The sequence below is a fragment of the Halyomorpha halys genome, unplaced genomic scaffold (assembly GCF_000696795.3).
Source record: "Halyomorpha halys isolate HHAL.00 unplaced genomic scaffold, Hhal_1.1 Scaffold15.1, whole genome shotgun sequence".
Lineage (NCBI taxonomy): Eukaryota > Metazoa > Arthropoda > Insecta > Hemiptera > Pentatomidae > Halyomorpha > Halyomorpha halys.
This window is the reverse complement of record NW_027108914.1, coordinates 1,826,821-1,845,527: the sequence shown is the minus strand read 5'-3', so window position 1 is coordinate 1,845,527 and position 18,707 is coordinate 1,826,821. Positions and strand designations below refer to the sequence as shown.

The following is an 18,707-nucleotide window of genomic DNA, read 5'->3' as shown; positions in this document are numbered from 1 at the left end:
GAATTTGAACATTAATTTTTATTGCCCTTAATATGGGAAGATTATGAGAGTGTTAAAACGAATATCCTCACCACCCATCAAACACTATTATAGTAAGATGGGTAGGTAATCAAGAACTGGAATCTCAATATGATCCAAAAAATTAAATGTTTTATTAAACTTCATCATATCAGGCCAACCTGGAAGCAGTTTATTTGCATCTTGAGAGGTCATCAACGAACCCATCAAAAACGGTACAGTACGTGATACACCAACAAAGGTAGGTATACTCTCAGCAAATTTACCAGTACTATGAAACATATGATAACCCTACAACAGTTCAGGAATATCGTGACCTTTGGGAAATCCAATACTATCAATGATCATATAGACTGTGATACATTACGCGTAACATTATAATTACCCACTTGGAGATATTTATTCAAACCTACAGCGACCTGTGCAAAAACACTCTGTGTATTATTAGCAGAGGATGCTATAGAAACACCTGTATTGAATTATGTCCTAAATCCTTTGGGTATAACGGCACATTCAACACTAACAACACGTGTTCCCTGAGGAAGGTTCATGTATTTAGCAAATATCATTCAAAAAACACAAAGCTTGAACTGGAGCACAACAAAGACTAGTCATCATTACTTTTACAGCATCCTTATCTACCTCACCTCAACTAAAAACATTATAGGCATTACGCCATGTATTAATTAAGTGCGTATGTTCAAAACTAAAAGTGGCCTTATCATTCCTTCCAGCTATGACATAATATACCTGTCTACTACCACCACCTCCTTCTGCGCTTCGTAACGGAGCATCACGACGAATCCTCTGATGCTTGTCAACTTCCATAATGTCTACTTATTCAAAATGATCACCCATCAAGAAGTCATACGTGTTGCTGTGCCGTTGGGTGGAGGTGGTCGCTTCGGTTTCTTGCCTTGCTTCTTCCCTCCTTCCTACCCTCCTCCCCGACCTTTCTGCTTCGCGCCTTCCGGACTCATCAGCTTGCGATTTTGCTTGCCTTGAACGTGTTGACGTCTGCGATGCCTGATTTCGTCTTGCGAATCCGTACACGTACTGGACATTCCCTTCGTTAAACGGTCTCCGTCCCTTCTTCCTTTGTCTGTAAGCAAAAGGTAAAAAGTAGTGTTGTTTATTTACACTTTTTTTTTTTTATTGCTCTAATTTATTTTCTATCTATTCAATATTAATACTTTTTACTTACTTAGAAAATAAAATATGACAGAAAAAAAACGATACATGATACATAACACCATATATTATTGTTTTTTATTCACTTCTTTTGTCTAACTTAACTTCATATTTGGTTTCTTTATCCAATATTATGGTTAAAAAATCACATAAGTTACATATATTCTTTCTCTCAATTTTATTTTTTCTTTCCATAATTTTAATTTTTAAATTATTAATAAACTAAAATATTCATATTTCTTTGCATTATATAACTTCAAATTTTTATTTTATTTCCTTAATTATGTTATTTTTACTTACTTATTCAATTACCTATATATTCATTTTATTTTTCACTTCTTTTATCACTTTATTTTTATTAATTTCATTTTGTACAATTATTTGCTTTATATCATTCTGTTTATATTTTCTTTTTTATATTTTTTATTCAATGATTGTTACCTTGCTCTTTGTTCTTAGCCTTGATGAAGGCTAGAAATTCTAGCCGAAACGTCGGCACTATCAAATAAGTTATTTGAACTTATTTGTGTTATATATTCTTACCGCACCTCCCCAGCCATCTTCTCATCATATAAAGAAATAAAAATTGTTTTGAGACTAAAATTGGATAAAATTTAATTATTTAATCGATAAAAAACATTTTCGAATAAATCTTGAATAAAAGGACTTAAATACTTACTTAAGTATTCTTGAAATACTTATTTACCTTCTGTTACGCTCCAAAATGATGGCACCTGTTGATGTTTACGCAGAGGTTATGGAGCATGAATAACAGTGAATCAAGTCCAAACTTCTTTCTTTGTGGATATAATGAAACTTCTCCAAACGGACAACCCTCCATAACGGATACCTGTAACAGACAATGTTTTTAAGGAACCGATCAAAGATTTACTGATTTAATACATTTGAAGTCCTATATTATTATAACTCTCCATTCAGTACACGGACAATTTTATTTCACTCCTCTATAACGTAAACAAGTCATAAAATATGAATGTACAAACTGGGAACAACTCCAAAAAAATATATATGTATGCAATGAAGCTATGGTTAGAAACATAAGTCTCTAAAAAAATTTTTTTTCAATAAAAATCGCATTATTATTTTTTATAGGCAAGGCATCTATCATCACTTACAATATATTCCATATGTAGTAAGAAAAAGTATTGTGACAGCGAACAATTTTTAAATCCAATTTTCAACGTTGTTTAAATCGCGGTCCCCTGAATGCAAATAACTTTATTATTAAATTTGCTATAGATTTTATCGAAAATGGCACTGAAAATTTTGATTTTTTTTTCGTACCCCCTGACGAAATAAGTTTTTGAATAAATTAATATAGGGGAATGTATATCTGGTAGTTAGTAATTCCTTCGATTGTCTTGTGGCACAAACAATTTTGATTAAGCTCGGTGAATTAATATTAAATGGTAAATTAAATGGTCTTACAATCTAACAGGACTTAAATGCTGAATTTTTAAAAAATATTCCTCTAAGATACCTTTTGTTTCGTTAATTTAAAATAAACAGTTCTCATTCTTAGCAAGAATTCTCAATGGATAAATAAAAAAAATATTTAAGAAGTTTATGGGTAAATGAAGAAGGAAAAAGGAAAAATCCACATTTCATTCGGAAGGGGAAAACGGAGGCCTCACGATTCTTGTAATCAGAATTTTTCTTTTTTTTTTTTTCATACCCTCCTGTAATGATTTTAGTGGGTATTTGGTACGTACATATAGGAGTTATGCTATATGTATAGCTGGGTGTTAAGGATACCTTGGATTTTTTTTTTCTTGTAATCAGAAAAAAATCACGCTTGCATATGAATTTGTTATATTGCTGTATTTTTGGGAGGAAAAAAAATTAATATTCGTTGTTATTATTGTTAAATATATATTTTTTTAGCGACAAAAAAATAAAAATGTGTTGTTCAAAATTCTCCTTTTATTGTATTTTATCGGTAACCACAAAAAATAGCGATAACTTTTTAATTGCCAACTCACTAATCTACTGAACACTTGGCGACGTAAGTTGGTAAGTTATATTTCTGTGATGAGCTCACATCTTAAGATTTTTTTTTATTACGACCCTCTGGTCATTTCTGACATAAGGATGGGAGGAGAGAGTTATCTATAGTTAACCAACCTATTACAACCACAATGGTGGGAGCAAGTTTTCATTTGTTGTGACTACCACGTCGATCCCTCCACGCTGCATTCAAATCTGTTCCGCTGCAGTAACGAAGTTGCTTTGGTAGACTCCTTAAACTCTTGGCCACAAACTCCCCTTGAGCAAGGATTCTTGATTAAAGGCAGCTCAAGTGATATTGGTATTGGTATTTGGTCGGGGAAGTCCGGCAAGTGGTCTTTTTTGCCAACCCCTGGCAGCTACCTGAGTTGCCGCCACGTACTAACCAAGGTGAGAATGTCAAGATTCATTCTTCAGGACCGCCGAAAAATAAATATTAACTCCCTCAGGGTGGTGGGAATCGAACCTACAACGTTCCGAACCGAGCGCTCTGGGATCTACACCCCAACCTGCACGCCCGTCACGTCCCTTAAGTGATAATAAATAAATAACTCGATTAGTTCAATTATATTTTATTTTTATATTAACCACTTCATAATGGAACCTCCGTACAACGCACAAAATAATCCGCTATAGGGAAATTCTATTTTCTTTTTAATATTCCATCCTGAAAACAATTATATTAAGTGATATTTGCTTTTTTTGATAATATTATTAAGGCAAATAACTATTCGCATTACCGAACTGTAATGAACTTAACCATTTTGCAATATATAGGGAACAAGAATTTTAAGCGTGATTAATGATTAATAAGTATCTCTTATTCACAGAATGAAGGATAATGCCAATTTTTTCAAATTAAATTCTTTTGAATATTTTGAAACATATCCATTATGACAATATATATTCTGTTATTTTCTTAATTCTTATATTGAGGAGTTTTCTAACAAATGCCATAAGTTAGAGTTTAATTGTAAATGATGTTTTGTTAAACCTATTTACAAGAAAAAAATATAATTCGGAAATACACTGAATTTGTTTTTGGTGAGGAATTTTAATTTAAAAAAAAAAATTCGTTTCATAAGTAGATATAATAACTTTTGTTAGAAAATTCCTCATTCCTACTTAATTATTTTATTTTTTTTATATTTAATTATATATATTTTTTATTTAATTGTAAGGGAATAGAAGACTATTTATTGTTTGATCTATATCAAAACGTACCGCACAGTAGCGAGCCCATCGACCCAATAACTTTCAGTGACGTAATATTAATTATATAACTTAATTATATTAATTAATTATATTCCTAAAGTCAAGATAAAAATGACTGAAATAGAAGTGGTTTGAAGCGGTTCAAGTCCCGCCAAGTCCTTGTTTTGGCGAATAACTATAAAATATTGTCCAATATAAGTAGGCTTTTTTAAATACTACTTGGTGTTAGTACTTATTTTCAAAATAAGATTAGTCAAGTTGCTATCATAGGCTATTTAAGGTGGGACGGAGAGGCAAATGCTAATGACAATGTTCTAGGTAATTTTGTGATATTTTCTTTAGTTTAAGATAAAAAATATCCACACTCTTTTTGGCTTTGAGAGTCATTTTAAGAACTGAGTTTACATGTTAAAGTCTCCATAATCTCTAAAAATACATTACAAATAGCATGAAATAGTCCTCAGACATAGGCTCTCTTGGTTGAAAGAAGAGAAAGAAAATATTCAGGATAAAACGAAAAACTTAGAAAACCTGTCCTAAAAATAAGGTATTACAGAAACATTTAATTCAAATGAGGGATAAGGTATTTTTAATTTAAAAAAATAAATGAGGTTACTGAACTTTTAAATCAAGTAATTAATTGCCTGTTGTCGTGGTATTATAATTTAAATCTAGTGTGAAAACATTTTTTTTTTTCTAAATTAATAGGTTTTTGGAATGTTGAATACGTTTTAACTAAACGTATAGGGTCGATAGATCCTGTGACGGACAGAGTTAGTTATCCACGTGTTCTACATCTGCTTAAATTAGGATTTATCTATTCCAACAGAATGTCTAGGAACTTAAACATTCTAAAATAAAAAACCTATCATACGAATTAAAGATTAAAATTTAAATAAAAAAATCAATCTAAAAATTAACAAATTGTCAGGAGTTGAAGAAAAATGAGTAATGTGTCGAAAACTAGGAATGTTAAATAAAAGATTTCAGTTACAATGGTACCTAAGGTTCGATACCTGCACTGTCCCCATGGATATCTCAATTTGAATAGAGACTGGAAAACACGAAGCCGGAGAGCTTTGCCAAAAGTGGATAATAGCCAGATATATTTCACATTAATACAGACCCTAGCCTCACCCCCATTTATTGACTTGTCTTTGTGTTGTACCAGACCAGAAGAGAAACGGAGACGTATTTTCTCCTAGGGTGCATAACTCTATCTCAATAAAGTGCTCTGAATAATATTATTCAATGGGTAATGGGTAAAATTAAAGAGAAATATTCAAATTAACCGGAATAAGTTGAAATATTTTTGTAAGGGTTCCGGCATCAAAATCTTTGTTATATCGATCGATTTATTTCTGTAAATGAGTTAGAAAAAAAAAACATCAACATCCTTACTTACCACTCAATTGATTTCTATAGCAAATCCTTCGTCATTCTTGCAACCTCCTTCTGGAATTCTCTTCCCATCTCCATTCGCCAGTCCTCATCCATTCTTTCCTTTAAACAACACCTATTCCTCCACTTATTGTGTAACCAAACCTCCGCATCATTGTAATAAAATAAATAGGCATATATTGACTAACATTATAAACAGTAGTTAAGCCAATATCCCATTGTAATTTCATTTTACATACTGAACTCTTGTAAATCCTTGCTAGACATAAATCTTAATGTATGAATCATGTATTTATTCTTAGGGGACATATATCCGAGAATAGAAATATTTTTTCATTTATTCACTCTGCATAAGTCTCCAAATTTTTTTTTTTTTTTAACAATTTATTTATTGATATTTACAACAGTATACATATATACACATCAAGTAAATTTGCTGTAAGTGATATTATGACATAATAAAAACATGTTGAGAATCTACCCATTGATAGAACTCCAAAAACATTTCTAAAGGAGAAGATCTCGAGGCCATCTTCTTTTCAAACGCCTAGGAGGATTATTAGGAAATGAAGGAGAAGCCAGGTTAGAAACGAGTTGGTTTGGGTGGTTGGGAAGTTTATTATGGAAGGATTGGTATCTGGTTCTGGCCAAATCGGCAACATAGGGGACATTGAGGTCCTGATGGATGATTTGATTTGTGACAAAGTAAGGAGCATTAAGGATTTTACGAAGGATTTTGGACTGTAAAGATTGGATTCGAGAGGAATTAGATGGTTTAGTGGAGCCCCATAGCTCAACTCCGTATGTCCAAATAGGCCTTATAATGGTCATGTAGATCAGTCTTTTGTAATAGATAGGAAGTTTGGACCGTTTGTCTAGTAAATGTTGTAATAGTCGGAATCGACGAGCAGTTTCCTGTCTTTTCAGTCTTGTATGAGGATTCCATGTCAGTTGTTTGTCCAGATTTAGTCTCCAAATTTTGGGTTGATTGATGGGCTTGATTTGAAGTTAGTTTTTATATTAATATGTTAAGTTGTATTTTGTATTTAAAAAAAAAATTAAATACCAGGTAATGCGAAAAATATGAACAAAAACTTTTCTAAATTAAATAATATGTATCCAAGTAAAGTCTCAAAACATTCTTTATTATTTCTTTAAAAGTCCATCGTTTCGGCCATACTGAAGGGCAATCTTAAATTCTTGGAGGAAATTCTACTCAGGTCATTAATTTCACTCTATTTGATCACTATTCCATTAAATTTTAAAACTTTTAATTAATGGATGTGAGGTGTAAACTTATATTTCAAATTATCCACGAGGATGGCCGAAACAATGGAGCTTTAAGGAAATAATAAAGATTTTTTTGAGACTTTACGTGGATACGTATTATTTAATTTAAACAATAATAAAAGTCTCAAGAAAGTGAAAAGATTATATCGATCGGTCGTTTTCGAGGAACTGTAAAAAATGTTAGAATTCTATTTTATAAAGTGGCACTACCGGTGTGTCGGTCCCTATAAAGTTGAAACAAAACACAAAGCAGGTTCATTAGAATTCAGAAATATTTAAATAATTGTGAAAAATAATATATGACGCGATAACTTGATAATGTTAAACATATTTATAATAAAACCTTAATATCATGACCCCGAGGGTTTTTGCTCAAGCAAGCACACAGAAGCGGTTATTTAGCTAAAGAGAAGGTTTATCTTATGTTCCAGGATTTATTCCAGTTTCGACTAACTGCTAAGGAAGGACAATTGTAGAGGACGAAAGACTCCAGGCTAAGGAGGGAGGGGCTGTATTAAATTTGTAAGTCAAATAAATTCCGAAGCTACTTATTCAGGGCGAGAGAAAGGCACAAAGCAGTTCTCTTTTTATCATCCGGGCTGATGGGACCCTCACTGTGTCTTCCCCGGTCTCCAGTTTGTCTAGGGCTTGTGCAACTGGAAAGAAGGGTGAATAAGAACTGGAAAGATATTGAGTACATTTTATTAACGTCGTGACCATCAATGACATTTTAGGTATTACATTTGACTTATTAAAAAAGCAGGGGCAAGATAAACTCACATACCACAAGGTAACTAATCAACAAAAAATAGGCAAAAAGACATACTGAACGATTATTTTCAAATAAAAATCTTTAGCAATCGAATTTAACTTCCTTGTAATAAGGAATAGATCCTACAGAGCTAAATAATTATAATATGTAATAAATTAATAATAATAAATTATTAGTTACAATTTAAATATTTTATTCAATGCAGTAATATTATTTAATGAAGAGAAGATGGTTGGGGGAGCAGTCAGAAGCAAACACAAATTAGTTGAAAAACTTATTTAATAGTGCCAACATTTCGGCCAAAATTTCTAGCCTTCATCAGGGCTAAGAACAAAGAAAAAGATAACAACCAATGAATACAAAAAATATATAAACAGAATGATTATAGTAAATAATTGTACAGAATGAAAATTAATAAAAATAAAGTGATGAAAGAAGTAGAAAATAAAACGTATACATAGGTAATTAAATATGTAAGTAAAATAACATAATTAAGGAAATAAAAATTTAAAGTCATTTAATTAAGCAAAGAAACAAAGAAATATGAATATTTTAATTTAGTAATAATTTAATAATTAAAGTTATGGAAAGAAGGAAAAAAAAAGAGATATGTAAGTATAATACTAGAATAAAGAAACAAAATATAAAGTTAAGTTAGACAAAAGAAGTGAATAGAAAATATGACAATACTAATATGTGGTCAACATAACTAATAACGTGGTTAAGGAAAATTAAGAAAAGGATAAAGAAGGAGAAGGGAGTAAATGAAAGATAGGTCATAAAAAGTCAACTATCTTCTCATCATTAAAAAATAAATAATAGCAATATAAAATTGAATAATGATAATTTAAGGATTTTATCTTTGATGGGCGGTCATAAGGGCTTAAGTCATATTTGGAGATTATGTCGTATTATAGCACCAAATCAGAGCTGCCAACCGGTAATAAGGTCTTTATGCTTCAGAAACACTTACTACTATATTGTTTTATAAAAATAACAATTACAAAAATATCAATAATTAGATTTTACCTAATGTTTTGAACTGTATAATTCAATCGAAAAATTTCTTTTTTCGACTTAAGCCCTTATGATCGCGTATCAAAGATATATACTTAGGTTTTTTATAGAGCAGATTCATTAGAATAGACTTATCAAAAAATTATAGTCTATTTTATTGCTAATATCACATTCTTTTATATATTACCCGTAGGTAACGATTCTATATTTTCTGCCTCTATTGTATGATCTAATATTCATAATTTCAACTTTATCAATATGAAAATTGTGATTGTTCTGTATATAATGTTTTGGTTTTTATATTTTTGGGGTTTTGAACATTCATTCTATTTAATTTGGCTCAATTAAACATATTTTGTGATGTCGCGTATTTGTGATGAATTGTTTTTCGCAATCATTACAACTAATTTTATATATTACATCATTTTTGTTACATGTTTCGACTTTATCTATCATGTTTTTCATGTTTTTTTCAGGTTATTATCATTATATAATCTGAATTTAACCTTTAAGTGATCTATTTTTCAAATGCCTTATTTTATTTTTTTTTAATATATTTCTAATCACATTAGGCGTACTTTTGAATTCGAATAATACATCCAGATAATAGATAGTTAGAAAATATGGTGGAAAGGGACCACACGAGCCTCTTCTTCGGCCCTAAGACTGACTTCTGTAAAAGAAGATATAAAGGGATATAGAGGAAGGAGGGGGCCGGACATATGTGTTCCTCTCCAAGATTTAGTGTCTCAGTTAAGCCTCGCGGGCAAGATGGATGGAGCGACTGTGTCTCAAATTTTTATACCCGCATTTTCCGAGCCCTAAACCATGGGATTTGTTGCTGCCTCTCCTCTATTCGTCAGGGCCAAATCCGCAAGCCACGCCTACCCAATCTCTTTACTAAATCACACCGGCTCATTGCCTATTGGCTAGGCTTTTTTTAAATCTAATAATATATACCGTCGTTCTCAAATCGTATAAGAGTCTCCAAATTAAAACCATAGGTGATTTCAACAGTGACATCAATTTAATCGACTTGGCCAAGTGTATATGTTATATTTCCGTTTATATTATATATATAATTTAAAAATTATAACAGTAGGTAGCCACTGAAAGCTATCAGGTGTATCAAATTTCAATTTGTACATACATTTATTAAAAAAAAAAATATGACTAATTATCTATCTCCTCTAAACTCTTCACAGCCTTCCTAAACTTTTTAATATCTTTCTTTTACCCATACTCTCTGATAACTCCATTAAATCTATCAAGAGTACAACAAAAAGTAATACCAATAACCAACCAACTGCTGTAATTTAGAATTTCAGAAATACTGAATGTATTTTTAATCTAGAAACCTACAAGTATTTATAATTGATTATTGTAAATTAATGATGAAGCACCGTAGTCCGCAATTACAATTGCAAATAAGGAAATATCTATGTCCTACCTCATTGAATAATTTTACTTTTAAAATTACTAGAATTCACTTATAATACTGATGTTAATAGGGCTTTACTTTTTAATATAATTAATAATAGCCGTAGTAAATTAGTAAAAACGTCCCCACATGGGATGCCATTTTAAAATATTACGTTTCTGGCTCATAGCGTTTCTATGGCTGGTAATGGATCTAGAAATAACATTTATTATGTATTTGTGAATCTGTATTATGTATTTCTACCGGTTTTCCTATGGGTACCGACCTACTATTCTTAGAAATATATTGCCTATCTGCTTAAATAAAAAAACTAGATACAACAGTCATTATATTTCCAAATGTGTTATGATCACCAATTTACTTAGCCATGCTATTAGTTGGCATGCAGGGTATTTAAACGGGGATAACATTATATTTATTACAGCTATTTACATTTTGGAATAAGATAGATTGTTCTACCCGGACAATCTTCTTACAATACAGTTACACATATGAAGTGTACTTTATAAAATAGGTAACCAAAACATGTTGATTATGATTTAATACTGATCAATTGATATTAGATTGGGTACCATAGCTATCCTAATAGCTAATTCATTTACCATTCGGCCGTGGCCGTTCCATAAGGTAGGAACGGGGGACTTTTGGGGTTTGATCTTTACGTTTTCCCACTTCTTGCCTACTTTGTTTATTACCAATTCCTCCATTGCCTACCTCGGGGAAATCTGAATCTTGGTATTTACAAGCCGGTTGTCACCATTATGGTTTCCCTATGGATGGAAAGTATTCTGAGAAGAGAAAGTATTTGGATAGTGAAATTTTAAAAATTCTTAACTTGTAAAATGGCTAATTTTTAATATTTCTGGTATATATTTTATTTAACTAAATTTCATTTCTCCCAAGTGAATTACACAGAAACAGTCAAGATCGTTCTAAGTGTACTTATGTATAGTAAAGTTATTTTTTCCATTGTTGGACTTAGTTTTCTACTTAAACAACAGTTAATTTTAACCTCGACTAATAAAGAGGGGTAATTTTTAAAATGAATACTTCAAAAAAGTATATATTTTTATCTTTTGTGATATAATTTAATACATTTCTTAAAATAAAGACCAACATTGTGCTCTTCCCGAGGGATAGATTTTATGTACGCTCCATGCGATAATGTTCATTAAATCTTCTTCCAAAACTTCCTCGTAATTCCACACTGCCTGCGTACGATGGTTGAGTTGAGGATGAGGGCCGCTGGAAGAAAGCGTTAATTGGCCCCGAGGCTGTAGCCCTGGCTCTCAAGCTGTATTTCACCGTAGCACTAGCGGCTTGAGCTATGGCACTTTGTGGTCTCAAAATTCAGCCGTTCCCCGGCCATTTATTTCGGGAGTGGTTCGCCGCACCTACGCGGATTTATTTTGATTAAGAAACTCTGTGGAATTATAGCGTAGCTACTATTTTCGGCTCCTGTCAAGTCGGCGAGTCGCATAACTCACCCCTAGTCCGCCTGCCTCGAATAGGTTGTGGTAGTGTTTTCGAAATTCGGTACCGACGGGGTAATGAGTGGTAATTACTTCACTTGGATATTTATAGTCCAGTACAGCTGGATGTTATGGCTGACAGTTAAATTATAGCTACATAAAATAGCAAATGTTTATTTTTATCATTGGCATGGAATATTTGTATTTTCAGATGATGTTATTATGATCATATTTTGAAACTTTGAAAAAATTCCATTCCCTTATTGACTATTTCACTTTATTGGAACACCGTTAGTCTTGGCCAGTGGTCCATTAATATTTTTTGCAAAAACACCGTTCCTAAACTAAAAAGATTTCAATAAAAAAAAAAAATTAAATATGTCGGCACAATTATCTTAATAAAATAACATTAATTAAAAAAAAAAAATTATTTTTTTTAAGTTTTTATTTTTGGGCCACTCCAGTCAGTTTTTTGGGTTGCTGAATACGAGTTTAGAATTTTCTAAGCTAGTTCCTAAACTTTCTTGTGGTACGGCTAAAAAATATTTCAGGGCACTCTTGTGATGCTCAAAAAAATAGCAGCACGATTATCATTTAAGCGGTTGTATTTTTCAGAAAACGAAGAAAAAACAATGCAAATTAAATGCTAGGCTATATATTATAACACAAGATAGGCCATATATTATAACAAAATATCACAGGCACTTTATGTATAGTATAATATTCTTATTAGGTAAAACGATAATCTATATCGTTGTAACCTATGAAGGGTCAGGGGTTGAGTACTTTATAAGTAACACCGTTACTTGAACAATGACCTTATAGTTCTATATAGTTCTATTCCAAACGTGACTTTTCTTAAGCATGTTCTACCAATGCCGCAAGTAGTCGAAATATGAAATACAATGTAATGTAAGCTTTTCATAGGAAATTCGCCTGGTTTAACTTTTTAATAAACCCTAATTTTAAAAAAAAATGCTTAGTTTTCTGGCGATGAGCCAAAATTGTGGTACTATACTTCGATAAAATGGTAGAAATATAACATTTTTTCGGAGATAAACATTCTATTAGTAAATAATTTATTCTGGTCTTATCCATATTGAATACAATTTTTTGTTGGATATCTTTTATTAATGTGCACTACTTCTATTTACCGGAAAATGTATTTAAAAAATATATCCTAATCATTCAATCTTCAAACAAATTTTTTTTATTTTATTTTCATTTTCTTCTTATGTATTTTTTGAAGTTCTTTTCTTCAAGTTAGACAGTCTTAAATTACATCAACTATTGATTCCAAGATATTTCTAATTAATTATAGGAAATTGTGCAATTTTTTCAAGCGCATCCACTTTTTTATTAAAAGATGTAACTACACACATTAACATTGTTGCGCTGCATAATACTAGTACATAGTATCAACATAGCCTTTTATTAGTAATTAAACTTTTGAAAGAGGGGCAAAAATACATAAAAGTAAAACTTTTTCTTACTCATAGAGTTTGAATACAACTATAATATTCTTGTTGGAAGATTAATAGTTTACCGTTTTGTAGAGGTAGAAAGTTTATCTGGGTAGTGGTCAATAAATGTATAGTAAAAAAGAACTATATATTGGTAACCAACTTTCCAACCCACGTTCTTCCTATAATCTTATACATACGGTCAAATATTAATATTGCAGTGTTTTGTAAAAGTATATTTGTAAAAAGTAACGAAACATGTGACTGATAATTCTTTTTCCAGGAGTAAACATGTGACAGTACCGTCAAACAACGCAAAACCTGGTCATGAAACAGAGAAATGGTACATAGTCATATGGGTTCACATTGTGAGATGTTATAAAAACCAATACAGTTATGAGTGGAAGACATTTAATTTTACTACTTGAGTAATGAGTAGTGAAGTATTAACAAATACATAGAAGTAATAACAAGGGAGACTTTATTCTAAGGATCCGGGTTCGAATCTCGAATCGGATTTTTTAATTTAATAATTTTATTTTAAATAATTATTAGTTTTAATTATTTTCTGTCTAACTGTAGCCGTGAGTCAGCCCTGTGGGTTCGGAAGCCTCCCGAAGTTCACCCAGCCTGATTCTGACCAATTACCTCGTTGCACAACCGTTGGTCTAGTAACTGTACATTCTTACAAAGTACTACACCTCTGAGCGTTCGTGGGTTGAAGCGGCACACATTTAACAAGTATTAACAGATGCACAATTTAATGAAAGAAAGAGTGAATAAAAATCTAGCTGAAAGAAAATTGGAACCCTTAACTCTTATCACATCTTACGATGTTTGTATCATGTTCTCATTTAGTCCTAATGATGGTCAGTTATGAGAATATTTGTTTAACAATTTCTTCGCTCTATTGACTCTGGGTTATATTCCTACAATATAATTTACTTGAAATCTATATACGAAGCACCTGACCTACAGCCTACATCCTCCTCAAGTTAAGCAATACTTCAGATCGGCAGGAGGTTTTGGTTATTGGATTAGGCCTCAAAACTGTCAGAAGCTTCCTCGGCTATAAAAAAAAATCCTGTTTACCCTCTTTAAAGGTCTCTTGCATAATTCAGAAGAGGAGATCCGGGCCTGTGGAAGTTGGATTTATGGGAGTTAGCAACTCCTGATCTACGGCCAATCCATACGTTAAAAACTTAAAGGGGAATAACCCCCTTCCCTCTTTTCTAATATCCCTCGGATGTTACCAACAACTTCACCACTTCTTCACCAATGTTCGTGGAGTGGGGACTATATTGACTCTACCAAATACTGTATTACATTAGGGTTTACCCGCCTCCAATTTATTTCGTATATGGCATTCAACTTTGGTTCTTTATGGGAAAACAGGATGAAGTTACATGGAGCCAAATCTGGGGAAAAAATTGATATTACTACTTATTTGTTCCGTATTAGAGAATTTATTTATATTTAATATCGTAGCATACATTTTATTACCGAGTCAAAACCAAAGAAGGAAACTCTAGCGCTTATGCTTCTTCTTTTTTTTTTTTTCAAATCCTATTTATTTATATATAATTACAATTAAAAATATATGATAATACATAGTATATATACAAATTACATACTGACTTTGTTTGCCGTATGGCAGTGTAAGATGAGTTACAGGGTCCGCTGAAGGCGGTTTCACATTGGTAACATACTAGTTGGGGGCTTACATAGAATGGAGAGGGACCATTCCGGCTGGTGGTGATGGTGTGATGACTTCAAGCTGCAGAGCCCGAAGTCCTTCCCTCGGCGAGGACGTCTACTAAGGGGTCAGTGCTTTGCCACCTCCCAGGTCTTGGTGGAGGGGCGATATCTCTGAAGAGCGGGTTGGCACAGGCCTTAAGCCCATTAAAAAAGCTTATGTTTCTTAGAGACATATTGTATTTATTATTAATTTTGCACAGTAACTCTGTGAGGAGGTAATAAAGAAAACAAACGATTTAGCAGGAGTTCATTTATGCCTTTGAAATAACATTCATTACACATATATGAGATATGCAGTTTACAATTTTAGCTATTGGGTATGGATTCTATTCCATAGATATCTATTTATATATGAATATGAATAAAAAGAGATAATAGAATTACAGTAATAATAAAGATCTATTCCTAAGTCTGAGAGATTTCAGAGTAAGGTCGAAGATGAGAAGATAAGAATTAGTAAAAGAGCCCTTAAGGAGAAAAAAAAAATCTGTTCTTTCACCCACATTTTTTATTTCTTTAATGGAAATAATGTATAATTAGAAGTAAAAATTGATGGATCTCTCAAGTTTAGTTAGGGGGAATAAAAAATAGCGGATATTTCCAAACGTTTTTTCATTTGGAGCTCCGTAGCAGTAAAACTACTTACAGCACAAGGAAGCTAGTAGAACATCATTTAAAGTAGAGTAAATTTACTAAAATTTGAGTCCTAAAAGAGCTGTTTACGTTTAGTAGTTCTCGAAATACAGTTTTTTTTTTTAAAGTTCTTAGTTTTTCGGTAATAAGATATTTTATCATAATTTCTGGTACATGAATTAACCGATTATTATGATACAGAACTATAGGCTGTGATTTTTATATATTTTTGATTTATTGATAATTTTTTTCAATTTTGTATTGCATTTGAATGTCTGTTGCGGATCACTGGAGAAAGGAGGAATGAGAGAGTCGCGTAGATTGGTTTGAGAATTAAATAAAGAAAAATAATGTATAAAGAAATTGTAATTTAACTTTGTGCGAGAAGGAGAAAAAAATAAATATATGTATAAAAAACAAAATATATTTGAAATATGATGACAGCACCCGGACCATTATTCCATGTTTTCATATTCCATTCATATTTAAAATATATTGTATTTAGTTGGAAGTTGATAGTTTATATATATAGACGTACCGAACCCAATGAATCCAGTCTTTTACAGGAGTTCGAGGGTATCATATACTTGTTTTTTTCTCCCCGATACTTAAGTTATATTTATATATGATGAGTATATTTTGTGTTGTAGCAACCCCATGTATTTGGACAGCATTGCCGAATAAAGTATTTCTCTCACCTTTTAAACCGAAAAATATAAAATAAGAACGTATAATACCAAAATAAAAAAAAATTATACCTAGTTTTCTTTAGTCCAAAAGTATAGATATGGAATATTTAAATGATTTCTAAGTTGCTTACCAACATGGTTTTCTCTTACAGGTTTAGAGGAAGAAAACATATATATTTAAAATAATTATATTTGAAATATATTCCGTTTAGTTTTTAGTTGATTATTGATCAGTTGTAGATATACCGAACCCAATGACGCCAGAGTTCAAGTGTGTACTACTGATAGATATGTTTTTTTTTGTTTTATTTTTTTCTCTCGACGATACTGTTACGGTTGCCATGGTGAAATAAAAACACTGACTAGATCTGTTCAGACAAGAGGTGTTATGGTTGTCATGGTGAAAACAAGACACGAGCGATGTTTGTTTGAGTGAAGGCGACAGTTTGATTCTGGGAACTCGTATGTTCAGACGAGTGTGTTTTGGTTATGTGAAGGTGACAGTTTCATTTTGGAACACGTTACGATTGTTCAATATGAAGTGTTAATAGTTTAAAGGCCCTCTGTCTTTATGGTTTGAACCGGAATATCACCATGTGAGCAATGTTGTCATATATGTTTTGTTTTTCAAAATTATAGTGTTTACTTCAATAGACGATCATTAACAATAGAAGTGGAGGACAACATGTGGTTTGAACTAAATTTGATCTTGTTTTTTTTATTTTATATTCACTTTTATACTCTTTTGGATAATAATGTAAATATAGCGATTAAGGTTAAGGTTAAGTCAACCTATAAGTTTTAATTGTTTTATTAATTGATAAGAATTCTTTTTTTTTCCTTTTTCATTCTCTGTATTATATTTTTTTCTTATTATTAAACTTTTGTACATATAATTCAGTTGTTCTTTCTCTGCTTTCAACTTGTTGATTTACTTATGTTTTTTTTTGTTGTTCACGGTATAGGTAACCCCCCCTTAGTTTTCTGTCATCTACTTGTAAAGGTATTCGCCAGTGGTCATAATTCAACAATTATTTATATAGTGGTATATTTTAGTAATATTGTGGACATAATGCTTCGGGGTTTTCGTTATTTCCAAGAAAAATAACGTGGCGACTAAGGAGTAATTTATTCTTTATTGTTTTGTTTTGTTTTTTTCCTTTTGGGATTATATATATTTTTTTTATTTGACTTTAACTCACCCCCTTCTCCGTTGATCGTGGGCAACGATAAACTTATAACTAAGAATAAATCAAAATTAGCGGTTATTATACGATATGCATCCTGTGTGTTGTAGCAACCCAATGTATTTGGACAACATTGCCGAATAAAGCATTTCTCTCCCCTCTTCCACCGAAAAAGAAAGAAATGGACGTGGTTTCCTTTAGCTCAAAAGTATAGATATGGAATATTCATATCATTTCTAAGGAGAGGCTTACCAATGTGGTTGTCACTTACAACATGTTTCGAGGTGGATGCAGAATCCTGGGAGGTCGCGCCCGCTGTATATTTAGAGCGGATGCATCTCAGCCCGTCAGCCGATTGTAAATCAGGATAAATTGAAATAGATTAGTGAATGGAGGAGATCGGAAACAAAATAGTAGAGCGGTGGAGCAGTAAAACACTTTAATAAGGGATGTTTTGCACATTTAAACTTCACTACTCGCAATATGTTGACCGCCACCAGGATTTGTAGCCGTACTAACTCGTTCCCTGAAATATCGCCACTTAGTCCCGTAGCCACTGATCTGCTACTAAATTATGTTTTCAACGGCCAAACCTTAAATATACGTCACTTTTCCACGACGCTTGGTTATTTCAGTCCAGTATGTGTCATAGTATAAGCTTGTATTTTATTTTTTTAAAAAATCGATATAGGCAAACTATTAAAATTTTAATAATATAGATCTAAAATTGCCCGCTAATGAAATTAATAATGAACTTTTATACTAAAGAGTGTAAATGTTTAGTATAAAATTGAGATGTTTGAATTTAAATAATTTGGGAGGCAATGAAACAAACGCCATGATGATACTGGTGTGCTCCAATTTTTTGGCTGCTTGGTGCAATCTCATATATTTATCGGTGAGGTTTCTCAGGTCAGACCTCCTAATAAATAATTTTAGATGTAGTAATTACTAAATTAAATTTGAAAAAAAAATTGAGTTTGAGTTATACATGTCAAACTTTTATTCATTTACACAAATAATGAAAGGAAAAATGATTTTACCACCAATTACAAACTAAATAATGTAGAGCTCTATTATAAAGATCACATTTTTCCATCAGTTTAAATAAGAAAACAACAGATTTTTAAAA

The 18,707-nt window shown here is 31.8% G+C and overlaps 1 long non-coding RNA gene across 1 annotated transcript; it reads left to right on the top strand.

The window, feature by feature from the left end:
- The first annotated feature begins 4 nt into the window (after positions 1 to 4).
- LOC136795710 (uncharacterized) lies at positions 5 to 13,781 on the top strand. The gene is made up of 2 exons (XR_010843360.1): positions 5 to 259; positions 13,592 to 13,781. It is a non-coding gene; the product is annotated as an uncharacterized lncRNA (long non-coding RNA).
- Positions 13,782 to 18,707: the final 4,926 nt, after the last annotated feature.